The 25,000-nt window shown below is 36.8% G+C and overlaps 1 protein-coding gene across 1 annotated transcript in view; it reads right to left on the reverse strand.

Moving 5' to 3' along the window:
- LOC106871649 (uncharacterized) overlaps positions 1-25,000 on the reverse strand; it is an 88,059-nt gene that overhangs the window by 62,548 nt on the left and 511 nt on the right. Inside the window, exon 1 of the mRNA XM_014918233.3 lies at positions 24,183-25,000. This exon is cut by the window's right edge and continues 511 nt beyond it. The gene's annotated coding sequence lies outside the window, so the exon portion shown is untranslated. The remainder of the gene's footprint in view (positions 1-24,182) is intronic.

Genomic DNA, 25,000 nt, shown 5'->3' on the forward strand with positions numbered 1-25,000 from the left:
AGTGGGATCGAGGCTATAACAAATAACAGAGGTTAACAAGAGTCTCCCTGGAAGATATCTCTTTTGATTGCTATCTCGGCTAAGTGCTGGTTATTACAGGAAAGATGCGTTTTCCAACTATGCTTGCTGTTCTTAATCAGTGCACATGCATTCTCAGCTATTCCACACATGTTGAGTGTTTCCAAAATCCATGAATGCAGTAACACGTTGTAAGCCTTTTTGAAGTCTATCCAGGCCACGCAAAAGTTTTTTGGTACCATTTACAGTTCTTCATTACAACCTTGTCTATCAGAAGGTGGGTCCTTGGTGCCCTTGGATCCTTTTGGGCATCCCTTTTGTTCTACTGGCAGAAGATTGTTTTCTGCAAGGAACGTATATATTTTCCCTGTGAGGGTACCTGTTAATACTTTCCACAGAAAGTTAAGACAAGTAATGGGTCAGTAATTGCCAACCTCATTGCCCTTTGACCAATCTTTCATTAACAATATGGTTCTTCCCTCTATCATCCACTCTGGAACTGTACCACTCTGTAGGAAATTGTCTAATTGCAACAGAATTCTCTTGTGAGCCAGTAGCCTTGAATTCTGTCTGGTCTTGCCACTTGCCAGTTTGGCAGTTTTGATACCTGTGCAATGACATATTATTATTATTATTGTTCAGTAGTTTTATTTTTATAACGTGCTTTCACTTCACTACCGAGCGCAGCTCTGTGTGCCTTGGGTATATGCTGTGGTTTGCTGTGATGCTCTTATGGTTACTGTATTGAAAGTGTTTTGCGTAGGATGTGTGCAGTGCCCCGTAGTGCAGTTTTCTGTATGTTATATATATTTGTAAGTCCTGGTATTTTTGTTATGTATTTGTCTGAATATTTTTTTATTATACCTAAGGCACCTACTATGATAGGAATTGTTTCTGTTTTTAGATTCCATTATTATTATTATTATTATTATTATTATTATTATTATTATTATTATTATTATTGAGTGAGAGAGCAGTGCATGCCATCAAAGTGACACTGGGGTAAAATATACGAAGCCCATTATACCCATCATGACTACCCGTCAGATAAGGGTACACCAGGCACATGCATCACAACCATATGTGCGCGATATGATCTCATATCAAGATAAACAGCGCATGACCTCGCAGGTGGGGCCCAGTTACAATTTTCTTCTGATCGAGTAGCCCATCCCGCTCAAAAGGTCCCTGAATAAGGTTTGTTTAAGGATGTTGAGCAAAACACCCATGTTTCCAAAGGTGAATTATTCAAACCCCAAAGAATTCCTCTCAACAGATGGCTATGATGCTCCCCCACTACTTCTGCTCATGATCAGAGATGCACATATCATCAGCCACCAAGGGACATGCTCAACTGGTTACGGTCAAACAACTGACAAGCAAATCTGTGGTATTAAGCAGAATATTTGCTGTAGCCCATCTTTTATACCAAGACAAAACAATGTACATAACACTTCCAATCAATTAAGATCAGAAACCATGACAGCCACTGCCTGGTACTGCAACCAGGCATTTTATTTTATTATTATTATTATTATTATTATTATTATTATTATTATTATTATTACTGAACTGTTTAGTGTATTTTGAAATTTATTACTCTAACTTGCATCAGTTGAGTCTTTCTCAGTAACTAAACATTATGATAAGAAATTATGTACACAGTAACACTGAATTGTCATTTATAATAGTTAATAGCAGTGATCACTCAGTGTAATAGCCTCACTCAGTAATCATCCTTCATTTTATTTTTTACTTCTTTCAGTCATTAGACTGTGGCCATGCTGGGGAACTCCTTTGAAGAATTTTTAGTCGAATGAATCAACCACAGTACCCAAATTTTTTTAAGCTTGGTACTCATTCTATCAGCCTCTTTTGCTGAACTGCCAAGTTACAGGGATGTAAACACACCAGCACTGGCTGTGAGAATGAACACCATCAAGACACACACACACACACACACACACACACACACACAACACACACATGCACATATATACATATGTGTATGTACATATATGTGTGTATATGTGTATATACATACATACATACATATATATATATATATATAAAGTTGACAATATACTACAACTTTGTCGCTCCACTACTGCTTAAATCTCTCTGAGAGATTTAGAAATATTATATTTCTAATATATATATATATATATATATATATATATATATATATATCATCATCATCGTCATCGTTTAACGTCCGTTTTCCATGGTAGCATGGGTTGGACGATTTGACTGAGGTCTGGTGAAACCAGATGTCTACACCAGGCTCCAATCTGATTTGGCAGAGTTTCTACAGCTGGATGCCCTTCCTAATGCCAACCACTCAGAGAGTGTAGTGGGTGCTTTTCATGTGCCACCGGCACAAAGGCCAATCAGGCGGTACTGGCAACATACATACATATGCAGTAATTTAAAACATGAAAGAGGCAGGCTTTTGTTAGAGGTCTACTAAACTCTAAGTTTCATGGAGCTGAATCAAACTATTTTAAATACATTTAACCCCTACTAAATGTGTTGAGTACCCTTCTCTTTTGTTTGTCCACTCATCATCATCATCATCATCATCATTTAATGTCTACTTTCAATACTGGCATGTGTTAGACAGTTTGACTGAGGACTGGCTAGCCAAGAGGCTGCACCAGGCTCCAATCTGATCTGGTAAGGTTTCCACAGCTGGATGCCCTTTCAAATACCAACCACTCTGAGAGTGTAGTGGGTGTTTTTTACGTGTCACCAGCATGAGGGCCAGTCAGGCAGCTCTGGTATTGACCATGCTCGAATGGTCCTTTTTACTTGCCACCAGCATGAGAGCCAGTCAGGTGGCACTGGCATCAACCATGCTTGAATGGTGCTATTTATGTGCCACCAGCACAGGAGCCAGCCAGGTGGCACTATGTATGTAATGGACTTCTTTCAGTTTTCATCAACCAAATCCACTCACAAGGCTTTGGTCAGCCTAAGGCTATAGTAGAAGACACTTGCCCAAAGTACAACGCAGTGGGACTGAACCTAGAACCATGTGGTTGGGAAGCAAGCTTCTTACCATGCAACCACATCCTATAAAGAGTTGGCGCAAATATGAGATTATTTTGTTATTGCTAATGTTTAGCTCTATATCACTAAGTGACCTATGATTCAAGTTATTCCAGCTGTGACTGGGCTTTTTTGCTCTTGTTTATCTACGACTATCCTTCTTCAAGAAAGGATAATCTAGGATTATCCTTTTTCAAAAAAGGATCATCTAAGATTATCCTTTTTCAAAAGATTGTAGATTGTGTGTGATTTGAGGGAAATTAGCTTTTCTTTCAAGCATGTTGAGAGACCATATACAAGCTCACTTGTGGGTCCATTAATGGGAATTATGGGTAAAATACTATATATGCTTGGGGGAGGGATGTTGTGTGTGTGTGTGTGTGCATTTATATGTCAGCATAAATAATGCTGTTGTCAAGAAGCTGAACTTCCTGAAAGAGATAACAAAGAACTGCAACATATGGCAAGACACTTTACTAGAGGAAATCTGTCTAACCCATGCAAGCATGGATAAGCAAATAGATAAATGATGATGATCTTTATATTTTATCTTTTACTTGTTTCAGTCATTAGGCTGCAGCCGTGCTGGGGCACCACCTTGAAGAATTTTTACTCAAATGAATCAATCCCAGTACTTAATTTTGTTAAGCCTGGTACATGTTTTATTGGTCGCTTTTGCCGAACCACTACGTTACAGGGATGTAAACACACCAACACCAGTTGTCAAACGGTGGTGCGGGACAGACATACACACACACACACACACACACACACATTCATATATACAATGAGCTTCTTTCAGTTTCCATCTACCGAATCCACTCACAAGGCTTTGATCGGCCTGAGGCTATAGTAGAAGACACTCGCCCAAGGTGCCACGTAGTAGTACTATACCTGGAACCATGTAATTGGGAAGCAAGCTTCTTACCACACTACCATGCTTGCACCAGCATGATGATGATGATGACAATGATGATGATGACAATGATGATGCAGAAGCGGAAGTGGTGGAGGAGAAGCACAATGAAATAAGAATGACAACAATAACATATAAATATAAATGGTATATTAAAAAATATACTGGTGTAAATTAATATTTTTATTCATTGTACAATAATAATTTCATATCTATAGTTTGACTTGTTAAGTACTCTCTTAACGAGTTGAGTCCATGAGCTCATTTGTGGTTGTTGTCTGGTCATTCTAGTTTATTTATATTACAAATGTTGGCATAGCTGTAAGGTAAGAGCTATGCTTCCCAACCACATGTTTCAGGATTCAGTCCCACAGCATGGTGCTTTGAACAAATATCTTCTACTATAGCCTTGGGATCAAAGCCTGTGAATAGATTTGGTAGGTGGAAAGTGAAAGAAGCTTATGTGTGTGTGCATGTCTAAGTGTTTGTCTTTGTCTGCATTCCGCCCCCTCACCTTGCTTGACAACTGGTGTTGGTTTGTTCATGTCCTTATAACTTAGCAGTTCAGCAAAATACAACAATAGAATAAGTATTGGACTTCAAAAAGTACTGAAGTTAATTTGTTGAACTAAACCCTTTAAGGCAGTACCCCAGCATGGCCACAGTCCAATGATTGAAACAAGTAAAAGGTAAAGGATAATGCTCTTAAAGGAAGGTTAGAAGTTCTAATATAATTTACCCTCTCAGCTACAAATATAAGCTTATGCCTACACAAGAGGAACAGAAATATTTCTGTTGCCTGCTTTTAACTAAGATAAAACTCCAACATCTTTACTAATAGATCGAGTGAGCAAGCAAGAGTTAAAATATACACAATGCTGCATATATCTTTGTATACACAGCACAGCTTTTCTAAGGAATAGGCACTGTCAGTGCTTTATGTCATTGATCAGTACTTCTAAGACCTCATTTAGATGGTTGAGGCTCTCTTAGTTTAGAACTCCAGAACAGTCAACAGATATTCTTTTACTTCTTTCAGTCATTTGACTGCAGCCATGCTGGAGCACCGCCTTAATGGGTTGAAGAAATCAACCCCAGGACTTATCCTTTGTAAATCTAGTACTTATTTTATCAGCCTCTTTTGTCAAACTGCTAAGTTATGGGGAAGTAAAACACACCAACATTGGTTGTCAACCAATGGTGGGGTGAGGGACAAATACAGGCATAAAGACACACAAACATAAATATATATGTATATATACTCATATATATATGATGGGCTTCTTTCAGTTTCTGTCTACCAAAATCCACTCAAAAGGCTTTGGTCAGCCTGAGGCTATAGTACAAGACACTTGCCCCAATTGGCCATGCAGTGGAACTGAACTCAGAACCATGTGGTTGGGAAGCAAGCTTCTTACCACACTGCCATGCTGGCATCTATGTTGATATATTGTTTCATTTTTTTTTTCATGTAGCCACAAGATTTATTTTGAACGGTACATTATGTTAAAACATTCATGCCTCTTTTTATAGAGCATTAATGATATAAATAAAATAGAATGAGCTCATGGACTCTACTCATTAAGAGGAGAATCTAATGAGTCAAAATGAATATTAAACTGTTACCATACAGCAAATGAAAATATTAATTTACACCAGTATATTTTGTGAAATTCTATTTTTATTTTTATATCTTCATTATTGTCATCATCATTGTCGTCATTATCATCATCATCGTCATCAGTTGGTATGTTTCGTTTTCCATGTTTGCTTCAGTTAAGCATGTCTTGCCATGTGTTGCTGTCCTTTGTCATTTCATTTGTGAAGTTGTCGTTTCACATGAACAATGCACACACACACACACACACATAAATGCGTGTGTATATGAATGTATAATATTTAATTCAGTTGCATCAGTTTCTTGCTATTCTGGAGTTTTTCCTGAGTGCTCATGAGATCTGTGGTTTTATCTCCCTTAGATTAGTCACCTACCATTACAGGAACACTCTAGTTTAAAAGAACACATTCAGATCACTAATAGTAAGAGACCATTACTGTGTATGCATTACTGTGGACATATCTTATCTCACGCTGAATTCTCTTTCGATTTATTAACCAATATCATCAGCCTTCATTATACCACATGGGTGGACTGGCAATCAAAGTTCTCAATCTATTAAGTAAAATCAATATGATAAAAAGTGAAGGTCTCCAATACAAAAATGACTTCCCAGTGTGTTTACAAGCCTAGGGAAATTGAGGCATGTATACAAAATTCACTTGGATGAAACAGCTCAACCTTTCTCACTTGCTGCCCCAAGACGACTACCACTTCCCATGAAGAAGAAAGTCTAGCAAGAGTTAAAGCAATTGGAAAAAGAGAAACTTATCCATCCAGTGAAGTCCCCAACAGACTGGTGTGTATCCAAAGAAGGAATCCAAGTAAATACTGAGAAAGTAAAAGCAATAAAGGCGTTCTGGGATATTTCAAATGTTTTTGGCTTTTTACACCTTACCAGTAACCCCCCATTATTCACAAGGAAACGAAGAAGCTGAATGTACGATTTAGGCAGTTAAAAACCTTCTAAAAGAAAGCAAATCATCCATATATCGCACTGCTTAATTATCACAGTACTCCACTACAACATGACAAGAGTCCTGCAGAGTTGTTGATGAATAGGAAACTCAGGACTCGCATTCCAACAATTTCTTATAAAAATTTATCCTGCCAAGAAAATGTTGAGCAACACAGAAATGCAGACTCTCAGCTCAAATTGAAACAAAAGTCAATTTCGACAAACGTCATTGAGCTAGAGAGCATGCATCTTTTACTGAAGGACAACCAGGTGAAGAGACCTAAAACCAGTCCAGCCAAAGTGGTGCAAACTCTATCACCAAGGTCAGTTCTTGTCGAGGCAGATTCAGGACATCTCGACAAACAAGTTGACCAACCAGAGACCCAGTTCACTGCACACAGAGATGTCCCACCTGCCAACTCAGGAGGTCCAAACCAGCAGTGTACACCAGAAGTGGTCAGAGAATTCGACCACCAAAGAAACTGTTGTTATGAACTCATAACCTGAAAGAAGGATGTGGTGGTATCTCCCTTAGATTAGTCACCTACCATTATGGGAACTCTCTAGTTTAAAAGAACACATTTGGATCCCTAATAGTAAGAGGCCATTACTGTGTATGCTTTGCTAATAAATGGACATATCTTATGTCATGCTGAATTCTCTTTCTATTTATTAACCAATTTCGTCAACCTTCATTATACCACAAGATCATCAGGCAATTTATAATTTGCCTGATGATCCTATGAATGTTCAGGCAAAACTTCAGAGCAGCAAGTGTCTGATTCAAGCAAAATATAAATATAATATTATTACTCCCTACTATGATGTTTTTTATGACACCCAACACAAATGGTTTGCACACACATACACAAATGTGAAGAAAGAAAGAAAGAAAGAAAGAAAGATAGATAGATAGATAGATAGATAGATAAATAGAGTTATATATGTATGAGAGTGCATGGCTTTGTGGTTAGGGTGTTGCACTTATGATTGCAAGATTATGATTTCAATTCCTGGACTGGGTGGTGCATTGCGTTCTTGAACAAAACACTTTATCTTGTGTTGCTCTATAATCACTTTGACACTTGATATGTTGCTACCCTGATTTCTACGCTTTTGAAACACTCACTGCAACTATTAATTAGATCACTCAGGTAAGAAAAGTCATTAGAAATCTCTGCAGAGCCTCTGAAATTTTGCAAGCTGTTATTTCACAGGTACTCCTTGACCAGCTATTTTTGTACCTTTGTCTATTTCCTCATTCAACCTGTCCGTGATCTCACTTTCCCTCTTCAGTACCTACAGATTATATTCAATACCCCACATGAAATTTCTATCTTGTCTTCTTTCCTTCTTTTGTCTTTGCTATTACTTTGAAGCCTTTTGAAGGTGTTGCTTCCATGCGAAATCTTTTTTCTAAATCTTTTATAGATTCAGCTATGAGAACTAGGTTATTGTCATACTAATGTTCCCATGGATAGCCAGTCTTTAATTTTTATAGACACAGAGAACTATAATGAAGAAATAAGCACTAGTTACAAATTATACATATTTAATTTCATGATGTATTAATGTAAAAGTTTATGTGTAACATGCTACCATGTATAATATACATCTTGATATTCAGATATAAAATGTCTTAGATACCCCTATAATACCATATACAAATGCAATATTGTGTAACTGTTACAAGGGATATTAGTCTACTATAAGCCAATATATTAATTTCTAATGTCATTTTATATAAAATTACTCTATATACAATAATAAAGTTTTGCCTTGTTCACTTATAATGAAAAGGTAGCAGTAGTACCAATAATTTTTGGAGCCCTGGGAACAGCGAGCAAAAATCTCGAGAAGTACGTGGAACAAATAGGGGCTGCAATAAGGGTGGAGCACTTGCAGAAAACAGCACTGCTTAGAACTGCTCAAATACTCCGGAAGGTGCTGAAAAAATAAGAGGTGAACAGCTGACACTGTAGTACATCTCCAGTGTTAGAAGCTGTGCAAAGGCAATAATAATAATAATAATAATAATAATAATAATAATAATAATAATAATAATAATAGTAGTAGTACTAGGCAGTGGCTCTCATGGCTTCTGATCTTAATTGATTGGAAGTGTTATCATTTACATTGTTTTGTCTTGGTATAAAAAGATGGGCTACAGCAAATATTCTGCTTAATACCACAGATTTGCTTGTCAGTTGTTTGACCGTAACCAGTTGAGCATGTCCCTTGGTGGCTGACAATATGTGCATCTCTGATCATGAGCAGAAGTAGTGGGGGAGCATCATAGCCATGTGTTGAGAGGAATTCTTTGGGGTTTGAATAATTCACCTTTGGAAACATGGGTGTTTTGTTCATTATCCTTAAAACAAACCTTATTCAGGGACCTTTTGAGCGGGATGGGCTACTCGACCTGAAGAAAATTCTAACTGGGCCCCACCTGCGAGGTCATGCACTGTTTATCTTGATATGAGATCACCATGTCGCGCACATATGGTTGTGATGCATGTGCCTGGTGTACCCTTATCTGACGGGTAGTCATGATGGGTATATTGGGCTTTGTATATTTTACCCCAGTGTCACTTTGATGGCATGCACTGCTCTCTCTCACTCAATAATAATAATAATAATAATAATAATAGTAATAATAATAATAACGATAATAGATGATTCAGGAATGACTTTTTTTTCAGAAATGCAAACTATAACCAAAATCCCAGGACTTACACACTTACTTAATATACAATGCTGCTTCAGTAAACCTGTCTGGCTCACACCAGTGTAAAGCTGTGAATATAAAATGACGATGATGATGATGATTATTATCATCATCATCATCATCATCATGACACATACTATGTAGAGTACTTTTAATATAATAGGAAAGGGAAAAATGCTACTGATGCACACACACACACACATGTTCATGCACATGTGCATGAGCTAATGTGTGCAAAACAAGCATTAGAGATTGGTAAGCATTGGGAGATGGTAAGTGCTAGGGATTGGCATTGGGAATTGGTAAGTGTTGGGGATTGGTAAATGGCAGTCCTGCCCATGGGGTTGGTTGGTAGCAGTGACCTCGGTGCAGGCTGTACAGAGTAGCAGCTGTCAGCAGTCAGAGGCCTAAGTTTGCCAGAAGGGCATACCTCTGGTGACAGCAATACAATAAATCATATTTCTTGTTGATGGATACCACAAGTTGTTGGAGGATATGCAGTTTTTCACAGATGTAGAGCTGGCAGTTGGGGGGCACTGAGTGATATGGTGGCACTCTGTTGACAATAGTCCACTTGATGCTGGGTATTTCATCTCAGAGATCACGGAGTCTCCAGAAAAAACGAGACAGTGAAGTAGAGTTCTCTCTGTCTCTGGATCTGAACAAGTGCATACACTGGAAGTATCTTGCCTTGATGTCATTAGCTGTCATACCCGTATAGTGCCTAGTGATGCCATCAGATGGTGTAAGGGTGGCTTTGTATACTACGGCCCTTGAGAGGCAAAATCCTTCTAGAGGGCACAAGATGCAGTTTTGGAAGTTGCATGTTGGGGTTGGGGGTGGTGTAGGTGCATTTTTACGTCTGTTGATGCATGCGATGTTGTCTAAGCAGGAGTAGCTCATCTTGACATTATGAGGATTGAAGAGTTTGTAATACTTATGGCCTCTGGGGAAGTGCTTCTTAATTAGCGACAGGAAGACCCTAGCTACGTTGGTGGAAACTTCTAGGTTGAAAGGGGTGTTATACCATATAATTTCCCTTCTCTTAATCCTTTTGGAGTGAGGAGAGGGTGTTTGGAGGTTGTCCACATACATGAGCTTTTCAGTAAACCCGATCCTAGCCAAAGCATCGTTGTAGTGGGTGGGGGTTGTTAAAGATCTCTCTAATAGCTGAAAGATTAGGTAGTTGTTTACTAATGCCTGGAACCAGGTTTCTAATTACAGTGGGGGATGGTTGTGTATGTATACTGTATCTTCGTTAGGCTTCCTGTACAGGTAATACTTGCCCGTACTCAGATTTAAAGTTACGTCCAAGAAATCAACCATAGTCAAGTTGGTAGTAACCGTTATGGACAGGCCAAACTCCTTAAACATTTTCATCAAGTCCTTTTTGAACCTGTCCATGGTGTGGCCATTCATATGGCTTGAGATGGCCAGGCCATCGTTCCTATTGAGGGCCGACCTATGTGGGTGGGTATGTCTCTTGAAGGTATCTAAGATGTATAACTGACGAGGTTAGCAATTTCAGCCTTGTCAAAGCTCCCCATAAAGACATCGAACAATGGATCGCCTTCTATTTTCACTCAGAAGGAATCATCATGGGCCAAAATTGACTTTCTGACATTCACGATAATTCTAATATCAAGGTCACTAATACCGGTGTATTGCTCAGCAAAAGTTAGGGCCTTCAGGAGAAGGGGCTTAGATATGGATGGGTAGAGGTTGACAATGTCAAACTGGGTAAACCTACAGGCTGATTTATTTATGATACTGCGGAACTAGTCAACCATTGGCAGCGCTGGAGTTTCACTGTGTCAACCCTGTAGCTCTTCTGATATTGGAATTGATAGTATCAAGAATATGTTTGCTAATAATACCTATCTCACTTTTAGAGGGGTTGACAGGGTGTGATGGGTAAACTGTCGCCATTTTATACTTTCCATTTCACGCATGCACATTGTTTGTTTTTGAGTTTGTCAACCACACAGTATAGTAGGGTCAGTTGGGCACCGTCTGTGAGAAAAGCAGCATCATGACACAATTAACTCTGCCAGAATTTGGAAACAGCATGCTGTACTGTTTGGCGTTCACACTGGAAGCTCCAATACGATCACTTCAGAGTGTTTGGTGTCAATTTGAGGACATGTACCAAGAGTGATAAAAATCAAACATCCAGTCAACATTATGATGTTTGAAGTGATCATTAGTGATGACGATGCTATGCCGCCATTCATCTTCCCACATGACCTCAGACTCAACATGGAGGCTTACATCAAGTGCTTGGGGGAGGTAGTGCTGCTCTGTGTCAAGTGGGTGGGTGTTGGAAGACCCTATGTCTGACAACAGGACTCTGCATCATGCCACACAAGCAGGAGAACCCAGTCATGGCTGTCAGACTATTTTTGCAACCACATCAGCCTTAACATTTGGCCACCTAACTCCCCAGACTGCAACTCCCTTCATTATTAGGTGTGGGGCACAGTCGAGCGAGAGACCAACAAAACTCTTTGTAACACCAAAGATGAACTGAAGGCAAGGATTATGGCAGCATTAACCAACTTAAACAAGGAGACCATCCAGAAGAGTTGCAGGAGATTCCTAAGTCGTCTGGAGGCCATGGTTGAAGCCAATGGCAACTTTACTGAGAACATTTACTCTTTGGTATTTCAAAATATTTTTATGTAATTTTAGTAAATATATCTTAAAAAGAGATGTCTGTGTTATTTTCATTTTTGCATAATTTAGACAATATATTCACTGCACCCTGTGTGTGTGTGTGCACATATGAGTGTGTGTGTGTGTGTATGTGTGTGTGTGTCTGTATGTGCTTGTGTCTGTGTTTGTCCACACCACTGCTTGACAACCACTGTTAGTGTGTTTACATCCTCATAACTTAGCAGTTCAGAAAATGAAACTGATAGAATAAGTACCAGGCTTTTAAAAAAAAATATGAGTTCTGGGACCAATTCATTGAACTAAAATTCTTTAAGGCGGTGCCCCACCATGGCCACAGTCTGATGACTGAAACAAGTAAAAGAATAAAAGAATATAATTTTATCTATGAATATGAATAATCTAAAGTACGGTGTTATGAAGGCCATCCAGCCATGGAAACCAGGCCCAAAGCAAGCATTATAGCACAATGCAATCCTCACACTCATTGAATCCTGTGAAACCATTGAAACCCATCCAACATGGAACATGGGCATTGAATGTTGATGATCTTTTATCTTTTACCTATTACTTCATCATCATCATCATCATCATCATCATCATCAGCATCATCATCATCATCAGCATCATCATCATCATCATCATCATCATCATCATCATCATCATCATTTAAAATTTGTTTTCCATGCTGACATGGGTTAGACAGTTTGACTGGAACTGGTAAGCTGGAGAACCGCACTAGATTCCAGTCCGATTTGGCACGGTTTCTACGGCTGGATGCTCTTCCTAACGCCAACCACTCCAAGAGTGTAATAGGTGCTTCTTACGTGCCACCGGCACGGGTGCCATTTGCATGAGACTGGCAATGGCCATGATTACAGTTTCATGGGTGCCATTTACATGACACTGGCAACAGCTATGACTATGATTTCACTTGGCTTGATGAGTCTTCTCAAGCACAGCATATCACCAAAGGTCTCAGTAACTTGTCACCTCCATGAGGCCCAACATGCTACTGGCAACAGCCACAATTATGGTTTCATGGGTGCCATTTACATGATACTGGCTACAGTCACGAATACTATCTCACTTGGCATGATGAGTCTTCTCAAGCACAACATATTGTCAAAGGTCTCGGTCACTTGTCTTCGCCTCCATGAGGCCCAGCATCCAAGGATTATGCTTCACCAACCCATCTCATGTCTTCCTGGATCTACTTCTTCCACAGGTTTCCTCTACAGTTAGAGGTCAGCACTTTTTTACACAGCTGTCCTCATCCATATATTCATTATTATGCAATACAATGTCATAATATTAAATTCTTATACTCTTGTTTAAGTCATTAGATTGCAGCCATTTTGAGGCACAACCTTGAAGAATTTTTAGTCAAATGAATCAACCTCAGTACTTTTTTTTTGTTAAGCCTGCTAAGTTACAGGTATGCAAACACACCAACACCAGTTGTCACGAATTGGTTGGAGACAAGCACAAATATTGACACATATAAACGGGATTCTTTCAGTTTCTATCTACCAAACTAACTCACAAGGACACTTTCCCAAGGTTCCACACAGTGGAACTGAACTAGGGATCATGTAGTTGAGAAGCAAGCTTCTTACAACACAGCCGTGCTAATATTTCTTTATTCGATTAATAAAATATAGCCATCAAGACTTTTATACATTGAATTTCAGTTTGTTGCTTTCATATTTCTATAATTAGTCATTTAACTATTTTCACAATATACCTTTCTACAATTTAAAAATGTGTGAAGTCATGCTATTTGTAAACCAGAATTTAGAGAAACTGCTCAAGGACAAAATCTTTAAAAATATATGCTCTATCATGCCTGTTGAGATACTCTGTAGGCACAAGAAGACTGCATATGGAGACAACATGATCAGTGTATATTATTTGCATTATTGACATTCGACGGATATTTGTCCTCATCTTGTTTGTTGTTAACACAACGTTTCAGCTGTTATTCCCTCCAGCCTTCTTCAGGTGTCTTGGGGGAAATTTTGAACCAGGGTTCTCATTCCTAAAATATTTTTCGATGTTATTATTATAATTATTATTATTATTATCATCATCATCATCATCATCATCATTATTATTATCATTATTATTATTATTGTTCAGGTCACTGAACAATAGGCATATGACATAATGGTTAAGAGTGCTGGCTACTAACCCCAAGATTCCGAGTTTGATTCCAAGCAGTGACCTGAACAATAATAATAATAATGATAATAATAATAATAATAACATTGAAACATATCTTAGGAATGAGAACCCAGGTTCAAAATTTCCCCCAAGACACCTGAAGAAGGCTAGAGGGTGTATCAGCTGAAACGTTGTGTTAACAACAAACAAGATGGGGACAAATATCCGTCAAATGTAAATAATGTAAATAATACACATAATTCCTCATCTCTTAAAAATAGAACTGTATTGAACATGATCAATGGTTTGATTTTGTTGTTGACATACATGACATATTGGGCAACTGCTGTTGGCCTGGTAGTTTCTTGTAGATAGGCATTGATCTTGGGTTGCTATGATAAACCCTTCTGTTTCTGATTTTAAGCCAGAAACCACTAACCATTGATAGGTAAGGGCTTTGTCAACATCGGCACTATTAGCTCTCTTTGGGTATTTGCCAATGAAAATTTTTTCTAGCCATTTATCAGTAAGAATATCTAAGGCAGCAGTTTTAGCACAGGTTTTCATGCGCTTAGCTTTTTCTGTGCTTGTTTCTAGTATGCCTAATCCTAGAATTTGTTGTATTTGGAATTAGACTTAGATATTCCTTTGCCTGTTTTGTTACTGAGTATGATGCTTTCTTGTTTTCATATTTGAAGACAAGTATTAACATCCAGTCATCAGCGTTTTCCAGTCTGTGAGCTTGGATGATGACATTATTATTATTATTATTATTATTATTATTATTCAGTAGTTTTATTTTTATAACGTGCTTTCACTTCACTACCGAGCGCAGCTCTGTGCGCCTTGGGTATGTGCTGTGGTTTGCTGTGGTGCTCTTATGTTTACTGTATTGAAAGTGTTTTGCGTAGAATGTGTGCAGTACCCAGTAGTGCAATTTTCTGTATGTTATATATATTTGTAAGTCCTGCTATTTTTGTTATGTATTTGTCTGAATATTTTTTTATTATACCTAAGGCACCTACTATGATAGGAATTGTTTCTGTTTTTAGATTCCACATTCGAGTTATCTCTATTTCCAGGTCTTTGTATTTTGAAAGTTTTTCCATTTCTTTTAGAGAAACGTTGTCATCTGCTGGTATTGATACATCAATTAGAAAGCATTTTTTTTCTTCATGATCTTTGACAACTATATCTTGTCTATTTGCCTTAATTTCTCTATCTGTGTGTATTGGCATATCCCAGAGTATGGTTGCTTTCTCGTTTTCTGTGACCTTTTCTGGCGTGTGTTTATACCATCTTTTTTCTGTTGTTATTCCATAATGTTGGCATAGCTTCCAGTGTATATAGGTCCCAGCTCTGTCGTGTCTGTGAATATATTCCTTCTTAGCCAGGACTGGGCAGCCAGAGATAATATGATTTATTGTTTCTTGTCGATCTCCACATATTCTACAGTTACTTGTTATATTTCTTTTCATTATGTGTTTTTGGTAATTTCTGGTGGGGAGGCTTTGGTCTTGTGCAGCAATTAAAAATCCTTCAGTCTCTGCTTTGAGTCCTGAGCTTCTCAGCCATTGCTGGGATTTTTCTCTGTCTATTTCTTTCGCATTTAGTTTAGCCCAGTATTTACCATGTAGGGGCTTTTCTTGCCATCGTTTTATCATGGTCTGTTGCTGTTCTAGTTTTAGTTTGGATTTCATTTGTTTTATAGCTTTTGTTGTTTCTTCTTCTTCTTCTTCTTCGTATTTGTTAGGTAGATTGATTTCTTGTTTGTATTTGTCAGCTTCCTTAAATACTGAAAACAGTTTTTTGTTTTGCTCGTGTTTTGTGGCTATTTGTATTAGTTTCCCTTGCTTCTGGAGTAGGTATTTTTGCAGTCCTATGGTGGTTATTTTATAATAGTTTTCTAGCTGTATAAGACCCCTGCCACCTTCTGTGCATTGTATATATAGCCTTTCTATGTCAGATTTTGGGTGGTGCATCCTATATCCTGTCATTATTTTTCTTATTTTCCTGTCTATTTTACATAGTTCGTTTAGTGTCCAGTTAAGGATGTTGTAGCTGTAGCTTATAACTGGGACAGCTAAAGTGTTGATACCCATTATCTTGTTTTTAGCATTGAGCTCTGTTTTTAGTATTGATCTAACTCGTCTATAGTACTCTTTCTTTATTTTTTCTTTCATTTGTGTATGTTGTATCCTATCTAGTTCATTGACTCCTAAATACTTATATGGTTGGCTTTCGTCTAGTTCTCTTATTTCATTGGCTTTATCTAGTGTTATATTGCTACTTTTAACTAATTTTCCTCTTTTCAGGGTTGCTTTGGCACATTTTTCTAATCCGAATTTCATTTCTATTTCCTTGGTAAAGCCGTGTACTGTCTGTAGTAGTGTTTCTAGCTCTTTGTCGTTTTTTGCATATAATTTTAGGTCATCCATATATAGAAGGTGGCTGACTGTTTTTCCATAGCATTTGTAACCGCATCCAGTTCTATTTAGCAATTCTGTTAAAGGTGTGATCAAGCTGGCTGAATCGTTACTATACCAGACAAAATGCTTAGTAGCATTTCATCCATCTCTAATTTTTGAGTTTAAATTCTGCCTTGGTTGACTTTGCCTTTCATCCTTTCAGTGTCAATGAAATAAGTATCAGTTAAGCACTGGGGTCAATGTAAAGAACTAATTCTCTCCACCAAAAATTTTAGGCCTTGTGCCTATAGTAGAAAGGCAGCTGTGATGGTGGCAGTGGTGCTGGTGGTGCAGGTGGTGCTGGTAGTGGTGGGGTGATGGTGGTGATGATGATGAGGGTGGAGGACTGTGATGTAAATTTGATGTAAATTCATTTCAAGCGAGTTCAGTATTATGTTTGGGGCTATATATGTTTTATCAAATTTTTAAATAATCATTTTATTAATTTTCTTATAATAACAATCAAAGTTAATATGGGCTGAACTTGATATGATGAAGCATCTAGCCACGTGCCCCTGCTACATGCACCAACTCACTCATAGACTTCAGGGTGACAATAACAATGGTTCCTTTTTCATGTCATCTGATTTACTGAAGAAAAATAGTAAATTGTAATGAAATGTTGATGTCTTTTTCAATTGCTTTGATGATGCAATGCTGCTGTTGCATCATAGTGAGGATGATGATAATATCTTGGGGAGGGAAAAAATGTGCAGCTGATCCATCTACCCACCCACCGATAGACAATATTATCATTTTTAATGTCAACTTTTCCATGCTTGCGTGGGTCAGATGGAATTGTTAAGGCAAATTTTTCTATGCTCCTCCTGTCACCAACCAACACCTGCTTCCAAGCAAAGTAATATTTTCCCAGAGCCAAATATGTTTTTCATGGAAGATTGGAAATGAATATCATCACTTGTATGATAGGGTTGCTCAGTTACAACCATCACATGATGTCAAGACAAAAGTACACAAACACATGCACATATACAAACACACACATACTTAGATAAGTTTCTAATAGCATTGACCCAGGCCGTGTCTAACTTAATAGCACCACCTGGATATGTGTATATATATATATATATATATATATCTGGTAGCGTCCTAATCTCCAACGGTTTTTTCAAATGAATTACATTATAACCTTATCCAACTATAGTTTTCATACTCGGTTATAATGTCTTACGTTTAAGCTGGTTCCCATACATTTCCCTGAGGAGAAGTTTACATTTTTAACATCGCCGATTCCTATGGATCGCATAAATTGTAATTCTTTGAAACATATGTCAGAATAAAAGTATGCAGTTATAACATGTGTTTACTCCATTCTTTAAATTTATATATACTCAAATACCCAAAATATCAAGGAGTTTCTGCCTCACAAACAGGAGTTACACTACAGTTATTTTGTGATCTTTGCTACCCTGGTTTCTATTAACCCATTTATTTTATCCGAATTATTCTTAATTAGGAGAAAATAAATACATATAATTAAATATATATATATATATATATATATATATATATATATATATATATATATATATATATATACAGTAGGCTTTTTTTGGTTTCTAACCAAATCCACTCTCAAGGCTTTGGTCAGGTCACGACTATAGTAGAAAACACTTGCCTAAGGTGTCATATAGTGAGACTAAATCCAAGATGACCTGATTAAGAAGCAAGCATCTTAACCACATGGCCACACCTTTGGTTATAAATTCTATTATTTTTGTAGCTAATGTTGCTGTAATAAAATTTAGACCAGTTTTATGAAGAAGCATACTAGTTACTAAAATAAGAAGCTTAAGTTTTCTACTTTGTTCCAAAATAACCACAACAAATGTAAATGTTTTATTTGACGCTATACAAACATGTTCTTGTTTTTGGAGATCCTTTGTTGCTATGACAACAAAAATATATCTTAGAGTATTATCGACCTGGTCTACATATACAGCAAAAAAAAAATGATAATAATAATGAAGAAGCTAGAAAAATAGCTTTGCAAATACAATAGGCATCATCTTAGCTACAGAGCAATTAAATTTAAACATCTTCAGGATTTTAGTGGTAAAACACATTGGGCTTCGGGAAAGCTTATATTTTTGTTTTTTTATCTGTTTCGGTCATTTGACTGCAGCCATGTTGTGACACCACTTTGAAGAATTTTATTTTAGTCAAATGAACCAAACCCATTACTTATTTATTTTATTTATTTATTTATTTATTTATTTGTAAGCCTGGTACTTATTCTATAGGTTGAACTGCTAAGTTATGGGGATATAAACAAACCAAAAGATGGTGGGGGACAAACACAGTCACAAACACACACACACATACATACATACACATATATATATATATATATACAATGGGTTTCTTTCAGTTTCCATCTATCAAATCCACTCACAAGACTTTGGTTGGTCCAAAGCTATAGTAGAAGACACTTGCCCAAGATGCCATGCAGTGGGACTGAACCCAGAACCATGTGGTTGGGAAGCAAGCTTCATACCACACAGCCATGTTTGCTTCTAAGCTTTTTATAAAGTTAAAATGCATGTATACATGTTAGTGACACTTCAATAACAGAATTAATGAAGAAATCAAAATTTTAACATGTGGCATGTAAAAAGTACTATTTGAATGTTGAGCCTCATGGAGGCAGTGACACAAGATCTTTGGCAATATACCATGCTTGAGAAGACCTGTCAAGCCAAGTGAGATCAAAGTGGTGGCCAATCTCAGTGTTACGTAACTGGCACCTGTGCTGGTGGTATGTAAAGAGCACCTACTACACTCTCAGAGTGGTTGGCATTAGGAAACACATCCAGCCATAGAAACTATGCCAAATCAGATTGGAATATTGTGCAGCTCCCCAGCTTACCAATTTTCAGTCAAACCATCCAACCCATGCCAGCAAGGAAAATGGACATTAAATGATGATGATGATGTTGCGCTAAAAAAAGGTTTAGCATCATTGAGATAACCTCCCCCCCCCACACACACACACACATACACTTATCATTATCATCTTTATCAACAAATTAACACAATAACACCACTGCTTGGTCCATAAATATCTTTTAGTGTATTTATTTCATTCTAAAAATTTAGACCAGCAGAAACTTGATTCCATCCCAGCCCTATTTTTATTGTACACTTTCACTGCATAATCAAGTGCAGCTCTGTGTACCTCACCACCACCACCCTCCCCCATTCAAGGTACTTTAGATAAGATTCTTGCATGCAGGCATTAAGCATTATCCACATCAACTGCACCTGTCTGGAAGGGTTATACAAAGATCAGGGTCACTGTTCTTCATCTTTTCACCAACACATATAAAAGGATCAACAAGAGGGCTTCAATATGTGTTGTGATGAGAGTTACAATGCCCCCTTGCAAGAGATAGACTGGTCCGAGTAAAATATAAATAGTAACGATCCGAGTAAAATATAAATAGTAACGATCTTGAGGTTCAGAGTTTGGAATCAAGTGAAGTTTGTGTTAGTTTGCAGTGAAGTTGGAAGGTGTTGGTTGGTCAGTTCACAAGGAATATTAATTGTTGGTCTGTAAAGAGATTTGTTAGTTCATTACATTGTTTTTACTGTTGTCTGGTTATCTTATTTATTGTACGTAAAAAATCACGTTACAACATCTGGTGACAAGGGTTTCAAAGCTCACATAGGTTATTTAACAATTTGTTCATGATACAGCTTGTTAAATAATGGAAGACCTATTTGCTTCCATAGTACAGTTGCAAAAGCAACAACAAGAGCAGCAACAAGAGTTGCAGAAGCAACTATTACAGCAACAACAACAATTATTGGAGCTATATTCAAAGAAGTCCAAAAATGATGTAAGTTCATTTTCACCATTTTGCATTTCGAACTCAATTAATGAATTCAGTTATAACCCAGAGGAGGGAATAACTTTTGCATCTTACTACAGAAGGTATGAGGAGATTTTTAAGCAAGGTTGTAAATCATGGTTGGATGAACAAAAAGTGGGATTGTTATTGTGAAAATTAGCTTCATTTGAGCATGAAAATTACTGTAATTTCATATTGCCCAAAAACCCCAATGAAATTTGTTTTAAAGAAACAATAAATTTACTGTCCAACATATATGGTGATAAAACTATTCTATTTAACACTAGAATGGTGTGTTGGAATATAATGAAAAAGAGAACAATGATTTTATCACATACCCAGGAACAATCAACAGGTTGTGTAAAAGTTTTAAACTCAAAGAACTTACACCTTAGATGTTCAAGTGTCTTATTTTTGTACAAGGTCTTACACCAAGTGAAGATACAGAAATTCAGGCAAGAATTCTTTCTAAATTGGAACAAGCAAACCAAGATTTAACCTTACAGTCCATGGCAGAATGCCAAAGGTTGGTAAACCTGAAACACAATGTAGAAAAAATTCAAGAAAAGGATTCCTCAAAAAGATAGATATGCCAACCAGAAAAGTACAACCAAAAAAGAGTGCCATGTCCTAATCTATGTTATGGATGTGGGGGAATACATTTCAGAAAAGACTGTCCATTTAAAAATCTAAAGTGTTACAGTTGCAAAAGAATTGGTCACAAGTGTTCATACTGCAGAACAAAATTATGAAGGTCAAGCATTAAAAATCCTAGAGTGCTCTCGGCAGAAACAAAAATCGATTCCCAAATAAGAAGATTCGTACACATAACAATAAATGGAATACATATTAAACTTCAACTGGAAACGGGAAGTGATATTTCATTGATAAATATGGATGCATGGAAGTAAATGAAGAAACCTATGTTGAAAAAACAGCAAGATCTGCTCATAGCATGATGGGTGACAAATTACAATTCATAGGCGAAATGTGGACTAAAGTCACATTTCTAGGGAAAACATGCAAGGCGAAAGTCTTCATTAAAAATGCAACTGAGCTCTTTGGTACCGATTGGTTAGAATTATTCAATTTATGAGACTTCCCCATAAATCTCTATTGTAAAAATATAAATAGTTGTCCGTCTAAAATTAATTTGTCCGAAGAGATAAAGAGAAAATTTTTTTAAATGTTTCTACAAGTACTCTCAGACAAACTAGGTCTATGTACAGAGACTGAGAGCCCATGGTCCAGTATACTTATCATCTATACTGGACCGGTGAACAGCACATACTATCTAATTGTTGTGGATAGTTGCCAGAGGTATGCAGATGTAATAAATCCACAGCAAAGACAACAATAAATTTCCTATTCGAGTTATTTGCTTAATACAGTGTTCCAGATACATTAGTTTCAAATAATGGAACACAATACACAGGATAAGAATTTTTGAATTTCTGCAAAGTACATGCCATAAAGCACATCTTTACCCTGAGGTAAAATGGGCAGGCAGAAAGATTTGTCAACACATTAAAAAAAACTAGGAATGAATTAGATAATGATGAGGCACTAATGAAATTTTTGAGAGTATATAGAATAATGGCAAATCCAAATACTAATTCAGGAAAGTCACCAGCTGAGAGTTATCACCAGCTGAGAGTTAATGTTCGCATGTAAAACAGAATTGTTCTTTGATAAATTATTGCTAGGAAAAACAAAAAAATACATTTGAAGGAAATACAAGAAATATTACAAACCATTTCAAAGTAGGAGATAAAGTTTATTTTAAAAGCTATAAAAAGGTAAAGAAGGTTGGGAGGATGACTGTGTAATCAAAAAATTAGATAACATTATGTATTTAATTAAAGGACAATGTTCAGAACATAAGAGACACTTTAACCAGTTAAAGATAAGACACAGAAGAATGAAGGGTAATACCAATGGAAATCTTTTATATGTTTGAAGTGCTGGCACTGAGAGATATTGAGCCCCGTAGAACTAGCTTCAGAAAATGAAAATAGACTGAATATCTGGAAGTAATACCTAAACAAAGAAGGTACTAAATTTTCAAATAAACAAAAACAGGAGTGCTTAGTACAATGAAAAGAAAAAGGATTGTATGCAACGAACAATACAACCATAAAAGTCGGGCAACAATTAAGATACAACAGCTAAAAAAAAGAACAGAGGGAGAAGTGCTGGAAAGAAAAAAAGAAAAATAAAAGAAATTCCACTTTCTTGTAGTTGTCAAAATCTCAAAAGGGGAGATGTTGGAATGAGGGTTACGATGCCCCCTTGTGAGAGATAGACTGGTCCAAGTAAAATATAAATAATAACAATCCGAGTAAGTTTGAGGTTCAGAGTTCGGAGTCAAGTGAAGTTTGTGTTAGTTTGCAGTGAAGTCGGAAGGTGTCAGTTGGTTAGTTCACAAGGAATATTGATTGTTGGTTCATAAAGAGATTTGTTAGTTCATTAAATTGTTGTTACTGCTGTCTGGTTATCTTATTTATTGTATGTAACTAATTACAATATAGCAATGGTAACTCAGTTTGCTAGTAATAGCAATGACATCTCCCTCAAATCATAACCTGATTGGCTTAAATCTGGAAAGATACAGTGAATTACATAGAACTTGATGTTGCATGTCTACCACCACAAAAAAGCCAATATTGTCATGACTGGAATACCTTTGGTCATAGATTGGCTCAGTTGGGGTTTAACTGGAGTTTAACAACAACTGATGCTATTCAACAACTTTACTGTATGACAGAGGTGTGTAGTGATGTGCTGGAGTACTCCAGAGGGAAGTACATACATTGTGTTGTTCCAAAGTAACTGATCAGTTTTCTCCTTGCCATAGGTTTTAGTAAATTCTTTATTTTCAAAATTAATTGAAATAAAGAGAATGAATTTCAACAGAAATATAGTAACAAAAGGGTCGATGTTAGTTATCCTACAATTATTTTCTATACAGAAGCAAAGCTAAATAAAGCTATTGGCAACAGCAAAGCTTTGATTGGAGGGAATTATCAAGCGAGGTGGTTCATTCCAGGCAACACTTTTATCAGGCTGGCACTTTTTGGTCCTTGCTGTATAAACCTGTTTAGGTTGTGTTGCCAGCAGATGGGGATGGCAAACTAAAGGCTACCCCCAGTGATTCATTCTAGCAACACCACTAACTATTGGACAACAATTTATAATAAATCTGTATGGAAAATAATTGTAGGTTAACTAACATTAAAAATAAATGGCATGGTTGTGTGATAAGAAACTTATTTCCCAACCACATGGTCTGGGTTCAGTCCCACTGTGTGGCACCTTGAGCAAGTGTCCTCAACGATAGCCCTGGACCAAAGCTTTATAAATGGATTTGGTAGTCAGAAACTGAAAGAATTCTATCATGTATATACGTGTGTGTGTGTGTGTGTCTTTGTATTAGTGTGTGTGTCTTTGTATTAGTGTGTGTGTCTTTATATTAGTGTGTGTCCCCACCACTGCTTCATAACCGGTGTTCATGTGTTTACATCGCCATAACTTGGTAGTTCAGCAAAGAGACAAATAGAATAAGTACCAGGCTTGTAGAAAAAGGAAAACAAAGTACTGGAATCAATTTGTTCGACTAAAACATGCCCCAGTATGGCCGCAGTCTAATGACTGAAACAAGTAAAAGATAAAAGATATTAAAAAAATAATAAGTAAAGCAAAAAGTCTTACTTTTCTCTTTGTTGTTGTTGTTTTCTTTCATCAATAAATTTCACGGTAAGTGTAACATAATTTCACAGTTAATGAAACTGAGGTAGGAATAGATCAGTACGGAATTTATATAGATTTCTAATGCTTGAAACTAATTTCTTTGTAAAATCCATGTGAATATAAAAGAAAACATGGTGAGTTAACAGAAATATTAGAATACTAAATTATAACCTTTGCAGTGTTAATCTCATTTCTCACTGTTTCTAAGTTTGAATTCCCTTGAATCTATTATGTCTTTCATATTTCATACTTCTCCGATAAAATAATATAATCCTGATGAATAAATATCAATGTTGCACTGAAGTTTATTCAATCCAATTTTTTTTTTTAACAAAGGCAACTTGTTTGTTACCTCGGCAGTAAACTAATGTTACTAAAATGGCTCAATGGTGCAAATGTCTTATAATGGTATTTAGTAGGAAGATTTTGAACAGAACCTTTCATTAAATATATTGGTGCAAATATTATATCATTTAGGTTCCTTTGAAACCACTGTTCATGAAATGCTTTGAGCTGTTTTATCTTATGTTCTCTCTCCTTCCATGTTTTTCTCATGTAAAGAGATTAAATCTTATGTGTGTGTGTGTATATGGTGTGCAGCATCATTAACTGGCACTGTGTCTACTCCTGTAGTCTGCTGTACATTTACTCATCTATAAGAATGTTAAAGATCTTAAGATAGTGAGAGAGTTGTGCAAAGTGAGAGAAAAAGTAGCATAAGAGGAGGGGAGATCTGTTTGAACCAAAGTTGTCAGTGATATGGTTGGCAGGTCGTGTTT

The sequence above is a fragment of the Octopus bimaculoides genome, chromosome 19, assembly GCF_046866305.1.
Source record: "Octopus bimaculoides isolate indiv1 chromosome 19, ASM4686630v1, whole genome shotgun sequence".
NCBI classification, from domain to species: domain Eukaryota; kingdom Metazoa; phylum Mollusca; class Cephalopoda; order Octopoda; family Octopodidae; genus Octopus; species Octopus bimaculoides.